Source organism: Anarhichas minor, unplaced genomic scaffold, assembly GCF_050575085.1.
Source record: "Anarhichas minor isolate MPS153535 unplaced genomic scaffold, ASM5057508v1 ptg000079l, whole genome shotgun sequence".
Classification (NCBI taxonomy): Eukaryota; Metazoa; Chordata; class Actinopteri; order Perciformes; family Anarhichadidae; genus Anarhichas; species Anarhichas minor.
This window is the reverse complement of record NW_027466525.1, coordinates 382,501-394,608: the sequence shown is the minus strand read 5'-3', so window position 1 is coordinate 394,608 and position 12,108 is coordinate 382,501.

Sequence of the window (12,108 nt, the reverse complement as noted above, 5' to 3'; positions counted from 1 at the left end):
GACTTTCTGAGCAGGTAAATCTGTCACACCTGTGTTAGCATTAGTCGTGGCTGATTGGATTGGACGGCGTCGAATCCTCCTTTAAAATATGTCCGTTACTTAAAGCAGCTTTAGAGAAGTGGGCTGAGGAGGAGGAACCTGGACAGGTGTGACTCCTCAAGCTGATCAGCAACCATGTGTGTCTGGTTTATATTGTTCCACCGTGATATATTCATTTAAAACACAGTGCGGCGTCAACTTTATAAGCAAAGTGGACAGAGTCAACATGACGTCATCCAATGGTTTGTGAACTACAATTTTTAAGCCTCGAGTTTACCCGACCAAGTTGGCTTTGTTCCGTCGTCATTGTGGTTTTTGTCCATCGTCATCTTGTTTTTTTTCCGTCCCCATCTTCCTATTGGTCCATCACCATCTTGGTTTCCGAACATCGCCATCTTGTGTTTTTGCGACCAGAAGTGAAACCAGAAGATGGCGCTAAGTACAACCAAAAACTAAATAAGACATTTTCAATCGACCAAAATGTGACAATTGACTTTCATGAATGACGTAGTAGAGACCTGTCAATCACCGTGTAGCCCCGCCCTAAAGCGTCCCCTGCTTTATGGTCTGTTTGACTCTAAATGGACCATAATGTACTAACTGAACATCATGCTGTATTGAAGAAGACTTGAAACTAGAGATTGAGACCATAAACTCATGTTTACAATGTTTACTGAGGTAATAAATCAAGAGAGAAGTAGAGTCATTTTCTCATAGACTTCTATACAACCAGAGGAGTCGCCCCCTGGTGGACACTAGAGAGAATGAATGCAAGAAAATTGTCTCATGTCTCATTGAAGTCTGCAAGGCAGATTTGTTGAAACAGCCTCTAGAGCCTCAGCTATCATTGAGACAATTTGTAAATTCCACCAGAATTGTATTCCTGGCATGTGGAGAAGGCTTTGAAACAGCATTTAGTGCATCGTGTATTTATAATCATGGATACGGAAAGGTGAAGATAGAATTAGATGTAAAAATAATTAAATATAGAGACAATTAAACAAGCTTTTCGGCGCTTTAACTCATGACCTCGGTATTCCTGAAGCTCGTTAACAGTGCTCGTTACAGCACACTGCAGATGTCGGATTGCCTACAACTTGTTCACATAACCAGGTGAATGTGTGAAAGAGTTAGTGAGGACAGGTGTTGTCTTTACATGACCGCAGATCTCAGACATTACAGCTGCACAGTATTCGTCGTTCTTATGGCTCCGTTACACACACCGACACCCAGAGGGCGGCTCGGCTAAATATACCCGTTGTTCTACACACACCTCGACAACCTGCGTTCACACCGGGCTCATTCCATTACGCCGCATGATGGGATTCTCACCACATGCTAACGAGGTTAATTAAGCCGAAACGTATCAGCCGGCGGAGCGCGAGTGAGTGAGCGGATGTGTAAATGTGCAGCGGCGCGGAGAACAATCGGATCACATGTATAAAATATATTCTTCATTAAAGTTCAGGATGACTTTCTCACCACTCCTCCTCTTCCTCCTCCTCCTCCTCTTCCTCTGAAAGAGAGTGAGTGAGCTGTGATGAAAGAGTCGACCGAGCGGTTTTGACAGGACATTCGACACCGTCGGCTCCGTCACGCTGCTCCGCTGTCGGCCTGAGCTGCCGTGGTTTGGCTCCAGACATCCGTCAGATAAAGAGGGGGGGAGGTCAGAAGGTTGCTGGTTCAAATCCCAGACTGTAGGAGAAGTGAGGGAGCCACAGACACGCTCTAAAAAACACAAGCAGGTACAGTTTGTTGACTTCATCTAATTCCACTCATTGTACCAACATGTTGAACATACAGGGACTATTGAGAGCATGACAAGAATAAACTACATTTAACATAATTTCATATAAAGGCTCCGATGATAAAAGTTACTCCTCGTTCTTCATGTGATTTCCTACAAAAGTAGGTTTTGGAAAAGATCGAGAAATACTTAGTTCGGTTTAGGAAAAGATTATAGTTTGTTGTAAAATAACTATGGAACTGTCGATACTGAAGTGTGGAAGTTATGTGACGACTAAATCGCCGTTGACTCCTCATTTCAAACACGGAACGAAGAGCAAACTTTGTGGTAAAAGTCTGTTATTTAGTTCGACCCATCCATCTCCCGAATGTGGTTTTTTGCGGTCTTTCTACTTCCTGGTTCATCATCATACGGAACACAAACAAATGTATATTTTGGGATATCTACAAATTACAGACTATCAATTTTCATAGGTAGTTTGGTGACATTCTGGATTAGACTGTTCTCTCTCCTACAGCTGGATGAAGAGCTGCACACCTCCATCTCCTCAGGACGTTTTGTTATCGTGTGCTGCTGATGTCTGGAAAACATGGAAATCAGATTGTGTTTCTTGTTGTTGTTGAGCGACTTCTTTATTAGAACAGCCGGAGTTTGTTTGCGAGTAGAGACGGACGTAAACGTCTCCGGGGACCGGGCTCAGAGGATGACGGGTAACTTTAGGTTGCAAAACTTTATGAATAAAATCCTGACGGGAAAGGAAAACACTTTGGGCACGGCATATCTGAGGGAAGGAGGAAGAAGCCGTCTTATTTATCGAGGCGACGTACCCTCAGACAATGGTTTGAATGATATCATACAAAAAGATATTCATTCTTTTCTTACTAATGTCCAGCAACAGGACCAACTATTCTCACCAAAGATAACAATTCCACAACTTTACTGTTAATCTTTACACTTTTTATATATGCGTCTCCCTTTACAGATGCTCCATTCTGTGGTTGAAGTCAGGCGAGGGCCAGATGAGGCCCCGAGTCCGGACAGATGGTTTAAATTAGGAGGAAGGTGAGCGACAGTCATCCTCACCCCTCCATCTGTCCAGAATGTCACGCAGCAATCTGAGAACCATCAAGCCGACCGACGAGTGAGGAACACATGTTTCTACCAGACTGACGTGTTCGTGAGTGTGTGTGTGTGTGTGTAGGTGTGTGTGTGTGTGTGTGTAGGTGTGTGTGTGTGTGTGTGTTGCAGATGAATAACAGGTTCCAAATGACATTTTCAATTGAGTGGTATTTCCTTTCAAGAACAAAGCTGAATCTCACAGCTCACCGCTGACTGACAAGTTTCTGACAGACACAAACTTTGTGATTACTACCCTCTGTGCTCACACACACACACACACACACACACACACACACACACACACACACACACACACACACACACACACACACACACACACACACACACACACACACACACACACACACACACACACACAATAACCAGCGACAGCAATGATAATTACGCCTGCAGATTGAATGAAAAAAAGAGAAAACTGGCTGAGTGAAACACTTGGATGGCCGTTGGTCTCTACAGTGTTGGAACAGTGCCACACACACACACACACGCACACACACACGGTGCGTCTTTGAAGCTATTTTCTTTCCACTCTGTCTCTAATAATGTGCATTTTCAAAGAGCTGTCACTCCGTTGGCGCCGCGTCGCTCACCTACAGACACACAAAGTATAAGTGTGAGATGTGAGATTTCCGTGTTAGTTTTTCCGCACGAAAATAACTTTTGTTTAGACGGACTGAAAGGAACTGCGGAGATAAATAAATAATAATAATAATAATTCTGTCACCGAAAAGTTCTTCACAAAAACTTTGTTTTGCGTTGTAGTAATTGAAACAAACTCCGTCTCACTCGTCGCGTTTTTTGAACATCCACAAACGTTTGATTGACACAGAGATTATTTACTGAAATAATCCAAAATACAATAAGAGAATCTAGTGACGCTGACTTCCTGTTGGACTACAACAATACATGCAAATCTAGTGATCTAGTAGAATGTCGTGTTTGGTGATAAACTTGAATAAATCCAGTAGTTTGATGTTTTCACAACAACATAAATAGATATTTATGAGCTGTTTACAGTAGCAGCAATGAAACATAATTAAAACTACTAATGACAAGATTTGTTTTATCCCCAAAATACAATTGTGTTTATATGACTATAAAAAGGTAAAAGTATAACCTTTAGAATGTGTTGATGGTTTACAGACTTCAGAGCGGTTGAAAAGACTTTTGGGATGGTGGCAAAAAAAATAAAAAAAGTTGGATCTTTGTACACCAGCTACTATAATCAAACAACAATATGGATCGTTGATGATCAGTAATTATTATTGGTTGCAAATAAATCCCTTTTTACTTTCATGCTGATCCGATCTGAACCGTGACTTTCTCGATCCGTTGCTCCACTAAAGATTACCGTCTCACTTATGGTTCATTACATTCTCCACACTGAGAGCTGAACATCAGTCCCAAACCCACAGCGTCTGTATATCAGCTGAGTAGCAGGAAGTGCTCCTCTAATAAACAGTGAAGCGTGCAGAAATCCAGCGCTTCAGGCTCTCGCTCTCTTTTTTGGGGGGTAAAAGTGACAGAGTCAGTAGATTCTATATTAAGATCTTCTCCTCCGACAGCCAGTGTTTCTACCCCGAGTCATCCCTCTCTCCTCTGCAGCCCGTCCTGCTGCTGTCAACACGAGGCCAGGAGGAGATATCAGGAGGAGATCTGAACAGTCTGATATCAGCCGTCTGCTCCTCGTGCATTAACCCCTTACTGTACACACATCTCACACAAAAAGAACTACACGTCTTTGTGTTATATTCTGTGTGAATTATTCCTACAGGTCCAGATGTTTTATTCCTCAATAGAACGTTTGTGCTTATCCACTGTGAGAAGATGTGCTCCCACCCAATAACAGAGGAAGTTAAAGTACGGTAGCCCAGATGTGCCAACTGTGTTTTTTTTAAGCGTCTGCTGTTTTTATTGATTTTCTCAGCTGTTTAGTGGCTGCTAATTTACAGCAGGGTGGTGGATGGATTTAGTCCAAAAATCTGGTAGATTTCCTTCCAAGGAACATTAACGTTAGCTAACAGTGCTAGCAGAGAGACAATGTTAGCGGAGTGGTCAACAACATGGTGCTGATTTCAATAGTCTGCATTGATTTGATGATTTACAGGTCAAAATACATCCAGATTAAGTTACAACTGGTTAAAATAGTTAGCTTAGCTTAGCTTAGTATAAACACTGGAAACAGGGGGAATCCGCTAGCCTGGCTCTGTCAAAAGTCCAAAAATACACCAACCAGCACCTCTAGAGCTCACTGTCATATTTAATGTCTAATTTGGCAGAAATCTTAAAATATGTGACTTTGGGGTTTTTGGTGATCAGGTTGGGGGCCATCAGACCAAAACAAAACGTGTGGTTACTAAATGGATCTGGAAATCACCACTACAGCGTTTCTGCACAGAAGTTCTTGGTGAATGGACAAATATTTTTATGCAAACTTTTTTGCAGCTGGAGCCTAAAAATGCTCAGAAGACAAAAACAAATTAAAAGCACTCAAAAAAAATTTGACGAGCACAAATGATCAAACCACTAAAATGTGAGTGAAACTAATGTATATTAGTAAAATAAAAAAAACAACTTAAACAGCTGCATGGAAGGAAAAACTATAAAAAATGTGAAGGTAATTTGAAAAGCGGTCAGATGTAGTCTGATAGAAAGTATCCTAGTATAGTCGTTTTAAACAGGTGGCAACGGCGTCACTCCTCCTCAGTCCAAATATGGTCACTTCCTGTTCACTGGTTGCAAAAAAAACAACATGGCGACGGCCAAAACACTGAACTCGAGGCTTCAAAACATCCACAAACCAACGAGAGACGTCGCAATGACTACGTCCACTTCTCATATACATTTTCTGGTTTCGGCGTGTTAACTGTAGCATGTAGTGAAACTGTTTAAAAGTGAACTTCATCTCCTGCTGTCTGGTAAGAAGACAAACACCACGGGGGTTAAAACTGCGTCTCGCCGTCCGTCTCCATTAATCACGTCAGGCTCAGCTATTTGTCAGATTTCTCTCAATAACCAGTATTTTCAGCAGCTCTCTGCAGAGCGCGGCGCTGCAGGGCCTTGTGGGAAGCTTAATGGCCGCGGCCTCTCTCCTCCTGCCCGCCGCTGTGACATGACGGACTGACGGCTCTTTATGAATGACGATCTCCGCTTAGACAGACTGAAACCAACGCCAGGCTTCAGGGGGGGAGGGGAGGTGATTCAGCTGCTAAGCATCAGCTCCCCCGTCCTCTCAGGGCCCCTCGCCGCTGTAATGAGCCCGGCGCTCGGTTCAGCGGAGGGCCACGGGGGCCGAGGCCGAGCGATGAGGGCCGAGAGCGTGACAACGTGATGGAGCACGAGCTGGTGGGGAAATGAGGGGAAAGGGAGTGTGTCACTGCTGTCAGGAGGAACAAACTCACTCCTCCAGGTCTTCCTGTCTAACCTTTTTGTCGACTGAAAACCAGCGCAGCTCCATCTGTCTTCTGCTGCTTTATATTCACACAGTGGAGCTAGTTTCTGGTCTACGGACACACTGAATCACAACGTCCTCTTCATAGACTTCACCAATGTGGGCAATGCATTTGATTACTCTCTATTCCAGGTGAGAGGATGTTTAAAACCACTCTAATATCCAACCAGTGTCCGAGGTGAAAGTGCCCTAAATATATGTCTTTTCAACCCTTTTCATTTGTGTGTCCTCCATGACCAAAGGATGCTAACTGATTTTCCATTGGCACATATTTTTGTGTAGATCATTCTGCTATTATTTGGGTGTTACGTGCAGAACTGGAATAAAGACGTGGTTAGCCTAGCTTAGCATAAAAACTGGAAGTCCAAAGAAAAAAAATGTCTCCAAAAATCTCAGACTGCATAGAAGTCCAATAAAAAAGTTCCAACATACAAGTTCCACTACAAAGTCAGCATTATTTTTCTCAAACATGTATGCTACTTAAACCGTGTACTTCCTGTAAGTACGTACTGTTTTTGTTTCATTCGTCTCGTGACAACCTGAAACCTCCACCCTTCTGCCCTCAGCCACGGATCTCCTACTGGCATGAAGTATTTCCATCCTTGAGCGCTGCTGAGCTGTAAAACACGTCCGTCGTCGACGTACAATGCCGTCGCTCAGATGTCTGACCATCAATTCGTCACCGCGTGGCCTCGATCGGTTCAGCCGTCAGGACACTGACCTCTGAGAAAGAGGGGAAACTCTTAAACCCCCAAACAAAAGAGATTTAAATGAGCTGCCAAGATCGGCAGAAGAGATCATCATTAATAAGGTCATTATCTAGACCACACGTGTCAAACTCAAGGCCCGTGGGCCGAATCCGGCCCGCCACGTCATTTTATGTGGCCCGCGACTCCACCAGCAAAAAACAAAAAAAAAAAAAAAAGTTTTTTTTTTTTTTTTTTTTAGTTTTTAAAGGTTTTTTTAAGTTAGACTTGAAAATAAAAGTATCCCCATGGTCGAAGTTATGAGATAGAAAGTTGAAATTCTGAGATAGCATGTTGTCTGTGTACCGACATTAAAACTATCACAACAGGTGGACAGGAGAGGCAACAGCCCGTAAAGAGGTTTTCCAACAAGTGACTGAGTTGAAAAAGATCGAAAAATAATCCCAAAATGTCCACGAAGAGAAAAATTGATGCAGAGGGAAGAAAATGTAATTTAAGATGGAAAGCGAATACATGTCTGTGCTTTAAGGAGAACAACGGTCTGTCTTCTGTGTTATGATGCGTGTCGGTGATGAAGGATACAATTCACGTCGGCATTTTGACACCAAACACGGAGCTAAATTTAGCCTCCAAGAAAAACATCAAATTGTCCAAGAATTAAAAGGCAGAGTGCAATCACAGCAGAATATATTTACAGAAGCTACAGCCCAGTGCTGCTAAAGGTATGTGAGCAGGTGAGCTCCGACCAGATACAGACTTTTACAAATGTCAGTTTGTGAAGAAACACCATCGCAGACCGAGTTCAGGAACTAGCAGCAATCTAACAACACAGCTAAGAGACGAGATACATCATCTATCAGTGTTTGTAAGAGGCTCAAGGCAGACCTGACCTCAGTGAGGAGCTCTTGGATGTAGCTGCCATGCACGGGACGACGACAGGGACATTAGTGATGCAGAGAGGTGACAAAAATAGCTTTGAACAAAGTTAATTTAATAACTTGTGTTTGATGATATTTGTCTTTGTTGTTTTCTTTAATAGTTTGATCTTTGATAGAGTAATGTAGGTTTCTTAACCCTAAATTAAAATGATTTATGTTACAATAACAGAAATGTGCTTAAATATCATTTTACATTTATATAACTACATGTACAATATTTTTACACTTGAATAAACAATAATCAAAAGCAGAGAGTTATTTAACATTATGTTAGGAGTAGTTACAGTTATAGTTACAGTTACATCCGGCCCTTTGAGGGAAACCATGATGCTGATGTGGCCCGGAGTGAAAATGAGTTTGACACCCCTGATCTAGACTGTGGCGTCCCACCACACTCCACTTTGTGCCACCACAGTTTCAAAATGAACAGAAAAATACACTCAACATCTCAATATCTACAGTCCTCACTTTGTTAAAAAATGGACACCAAACTTTAGCCGGCATAAACTCACTTTGACATTGTTTCCTTTTCCCCATTGACGTTCAGTGGACAACCCAATAAAGTCAGTTCACAGTATGACTTCCTGCTATGCAGACAACATGATCATCCCATTAGGAGTCTAAAAGGTTAGAGCCCACCCTCAGGTTCCCCTTCAGATTAACACTGTCAGCACTGTTGCCGTTGTTAGCGCTGTTAGCTTCTAGCCGCCGGCTCAGATATCTCTGCGTTAAGTGCAGTTTGCAGGCAGGCAATCCTGGCTGTATGTAGCTGCTGAGGTAGTTAGCCAATCACACGTCACGTTAAATCAAAGAACGCTTGTGGTGATTGGCTGCAAAGAAAACCAGACAAATAGTATTTTTTTTTAGGCCAGACATGAAAAAGGATCGATTGGGACTCGGATATTTGGATACTGATACTCTCGAGTCCACTGTTTTGGTACAGTTGGTTTTCACACCTGATGCGACCCGTACCCGAGTCCACATGAACTGTACTCGAAACCACCTTTTTCAAGTGGTTCGGCACCCAGTGTTCAAACTAATCAAACTACCTGGACTTTGGGGTCTAGTGGATGCAGATCCCTGATGTTAAAAGCCTCCTAAATCCTGCTGTGCAGCCCAAACAGGAGGTGATCAGTCTGTGACACTCAGTTTACAGGTACTTGGAGTCCTGTTTGACTGGTTATTATACAAATACAGCTCCAACACCAACACTCGCGTGCAGATCTGGGTGGAGTTACCCGCGCTGTCAAGAGACAAATGACGGCTTTCGTTGTGGTGAAGTCTGTCTTCAACACACTTAAAGTAAAACGATTCTCGTAAAATCTGCAGAGAGGCGACATGGACAAGAACTGTGGGATCGCGTTTCTCATTGCTGACGGCTGTGTTTCTGATGGGATGCAAAATGGAGCCTCTGAACCCCGAAACCCGTCAGCGGGATTGAAAAGCATGTTTTCTTTAAACATCCGTCAAAACTACACCGTTTATCACAAACAGAAGCCTCGCTTAAAATCTCGCCCCAAATAAACCTTTTGCTTTAAACAGATTCTGTAAAAAACTTAAAATTCTGAGCTTCTCCGTGCAACTATGAAGTCATGATTAAATCATCTGAGACCAACGGTCATGTGACAACAAATCAGAGAAACTTTGACTGAACCTCAGGAAGTGAACACAGAGGAAGAGAGGAGGAGAGAGGAGGAGAGAGGAGAGGAGAGGAGAGAGGAGAGGAGAGGAGAGAGGAGAGGAGAGAGGAGAGGAGAGGAGAGAGGAGGAGAGAGGAGAGGAGAGAGGAGAGAGGAGAGGAGAGAGGAGAGGAGAGGAGAGAGGAGAGGAGAGAGGAGAGGAGAGGAGAGGAGAGAGGAGAGGAGAGAGGAGAGAGAGGTTGTAATAAACGTAAATAGTTCAATATTTATAGCCTTATTTTCAACATTAGTATTACTTGTGGACACTTGAAAACATGTTGGATATATAGATTCCATTGGGTAAAATAAATTATCAAAGAAATTCAACTTACATTTTTATCTTTTTTGTGATTCATTCTAACTGTTATTCTGCACTAAAGACATGTTCTAGTTCTCTCTACTTCTAGTCATGAAGGTTATGTTTCATAGAGGAGCAGCACTTTTATTTTGTAGAGAAATTAAAGACCTCAGAGAGAAAAATGTGACGGGAGACAAAAAAATGCTCCCAAACTGCTTTGTGGTTCAGAGGGTTAACACCTTTCTGTAACTCATTAGACTCTCAACAGGTTAATCGGACGATGATTTACTGGGGTATGAACAATAAAAAACATAAATTGCAGCTTCACTCTTTCTCTTTTAAGGGTTTTTATTATCCTCTGTAATGAGAACGATAGCCGGTTACGTTCACGTTAAAACGCCTAAACCATCAATAACTCACAACAAACCGGCGAAGGATTAATGTTCCTGATTTATATTTGTTATATGTGCATGTTTGGAGTGTAGGGGGGGGGGGGGGGGGGCGATCACACAATTATCTTCTTGAGTTTAGGGGAAATTGGTTGTTGTGAGTTTCATTATAAATGTGTTTGATGGTCTCAATCCAATGCTGTAAAAACAGGCGCTTCAATTACATAAAAGGGATTAAACGGTGAGCTTCACTCCACACATATATATTTATACACGCACATGGAAAATACGTCTTTACGGTGTATGCTTTCATCCCAGGGACTGAACATACTGTCTTTAGAGCTGTTAACGTGATAACAAGAATGTTGGGCCTCTTGTTGAATGAGGTACAAACTGATTTGTTCTAAAGCATACGAGAGATTTGAGGGAATTCAGTTTTGTCGTAGAGAATTTAGTCTCGTTGTTCGAGTCACATTCAGATAATCTGTCTTTCTCTACGAGGGGAAAACACTTAAAGAGTTATACGATGCTTTAACATTAGTTGAAATATGTGACTGAAATAATCAATAAAAAATACAAACGAAAATCTTAAAATGAAATAGAAAATTGTTTCACAAGTTTTCTTAAACCACTCAAACGTTTAAGAATGTAGCACGACGCCTTTTTAAGCAAATGCTGTTATTTAAACAGTTGTTTCCATCTATTTGTAGATCTTTTTGGTCGTTTTGCATTTCTTTAGAGACATTTTGTGTCTCTTTGTTGTTGTTTTTTTCGTCTCTTACGTAAAAGACAAGATGACGTCTGAATAAACTGACTGCTCTGACTCTGTGTGTGTGTGTGTGTGTGTGTGTGTGTGTGTGTGTGTGTGTGTGTGTGATTTTGTGTATTGAGATGAAACTGTCATGGTGATTTTCTGAAACTACAGACTCCATCTATTGTCTGTCCCCGACACACGCACACGCACACACACACACATAGTTGTCTTTCTATACTTGTGAGGTCCCTCATTGACACACTACCTCTTACCCTAACCCCAACCCTTCTTCTTACCTGATCCTCACAACCAAGTCTGAACCCTCAAACAGGCTTTTGAAGGTGAAAATGTCCTCACTTTCCAAAAATGTCCTCAGTCCTCATTCTAAACCTTATACGGTCCTCACAAAGACAGCTGTACAAGTAACCACACACACACACACACACACACACACACACACACACACACACACACACACACACACACACACATTAAATCAGATTAAACTAGCCAACAGGATATAAAATAGTTAACATGCAACATAGACATTAATGCAGCAGAAACATCAGATCAAACATTTTACTGATCAATTAATACTTTTACTTTAAGTACTTTTAAGTATTTTTAGCTACTTAAGTACTTACTTACTTACTTAAGTACATATTTTAATACAGGACTTGTAGAGTATTATGACAGTGTGGTATTAATACTTTCACTTCAGGAAAGGATCTGAATACTTCTCTCACCACAACCTCGTACCCTCAAACATAAAACCTTCAAACTGTCCTTTGAAGTAGAGACGACTGTCCCCACAATGCACACATGTCCTCACTAGGATGGGTTAAAAGTGAAACAGGTCCTCACACACACACACACACACACACACACACACACACACACACACACACACACACACACACACACACACACACACACACAGACTAAAGGTCAGCAGGAAACAGACTG